The sequence below is a fragment of the Gavialis gangeticus genome, unplaced genomic scaffold (assembly GCF_001723915.1).
Source record: "Gavialis gangeticus isolate Ggan-Ray unplaced genomic scaffold, GavGan_comp1, whole genome shotgun sequence".
Classification (NCBI taxonomy): Eukaryota; Metazoa; Chordata; order Crocodylia; family Gavialidae; genus Gavialis; species Gavialis gangeticus.
This window is the reverse complement of record NW_017729025.1, coordinates 143,931,592-143,933,095: the sequence shown is the minus strand read 5'-3', so window position 1 is coordinate 143,933,095 and position 1,504 is coordinate 143,931,592. Positions and strand designations below refer to the sequence as shown.

Genomic DNA, 1,504 nt, shown 5'->3' with positions numbered 1-1,504 from the left:
CAAAGCGTGGCAGGCAAGACTAGAAGGCACCTGCAGGGTGAAGGTGGTACAGTCACAGGGCCATAGGGTCGTCATGGCCGTCTCTAGGGACCTCGCCCTATGACACTCTTAAAGGGATATACTGAACTTTTGATTTTTTTCTGTTGCCCACTTAGCAGTGACCAACTCTTTTGGCTGATGAAGCAATACAGCATTTGTGGATTCAAAAGGGGAATCCTATTTTTTGGTTTCTTTTTCTGATAGAAGATACATAGGATGTTGATCTTTAGCAAGGGGAGTATTTACTTGAAGAAAATAAATTTTTAGGAATGTCCACAGGGCAGAATTATGGTGCTATAAGTAAAATATATCTTTGATGATCAAATGTGAAACAGTCCAAATGTTTCAAAACAAAGTCTGTTGAAAAGGAGAGAATTGTAGAAATATAGGGCTGGAGGGGACCCCAAGAGGCCATCTGGTCCTACTCTCCTCTTCCCCCTACTCTGTTCTATTGACCTAGATTGTTATGTACTTTCAAACTGTCTGTAGTTTTGAATTTAAGAGGAATAACAGAGGCTGAAGATTTCGGCTTTCTTTGTAGAAGTGAAGTCAAAACCTAGGAGTTCTGAACATCTGTGCTCACACTTCCGTTATTTCGTGAGCATCATCTCTGCTGTTTGGTATCTTGTACTCACTAGGGAAGTGTAAGAGTGCTGATGTAGCCATGATAGAATAGGTCATCAAGACCTGCTGAAAAATATCTTGCATTCAAGACCTAGTCTAACTCTGTCCTAACTGTAGAGTTGGTCCAGTCAAAGATATCATCGTAAGAAATCCTCATCTCTCTTATTGGGGAAGATAGTTAAACTTTTTTCACTGTGCTCTAACAACTAAATAGTGTCTTTTATGATGTCATCACAGCAAAGCTATACATGCTTTCAGGAGTTAGATACCATTTCAGCTATTCATACTGTCAGATTTTACACGTAATTGGATTTGAAAGTTGAAGTTTGAGCCTCAAATGAGAATATAATTGCTTAAGTTTATGCTGTTTGCCTTGCTAATCAAGTTACTCAGTATAAGAAGCCATTGCTCCAGTAGCAACTTTTGTCTTGCTTTATGTTAACAGCAATTAAGCGATGTCTGTGGAAATTCATGTCATGCAAGAAAAAGTAGAGGTTATAAAATTCAAAATATAACTGGAACCAGTTGGTGCAAGGAATGCTGTGGGGTAGCTTATGCCCTAGGCACTAGTGGCCTGCAACGCATTTTCTTCTGAGCAAAACTGTCTGTTGTTTGGTTTTGGAGTGCCTGACTACTTACATTTAGCTTTCTTGACTAAAACCTGGTTTGCCTTTTAAAAATTATATGATGATCCTGTGAGTTGGTGCTTTGTAGCCAACAGTGGAATAGGATGGACTTCCCTTGTACATTGAGGACTGAGTTCTTTAGGAACAACCATTCCTCATGGACTACACTTCCTAGTGGGCCATGGCCCCTTAGTGCCTGACTGACCAGTCTCCTG

At 40.2% G+C, this 1,504-nt stretch overlaps 1 protein-coding gene across 1 annotated transcript in view; it reads left to right on the top strand.

Moving 5' to 3' along the window:
• TSG101 (tumor susceptibility 101) overlaps positions 1 to 1,504 on the top strand; it is an 84,105-nt gene that overhangs the window by 30,510 nt on the left and 52,091 nt on the right. The gene's annotated exons all lie outside the window — the stretch shown is intronic.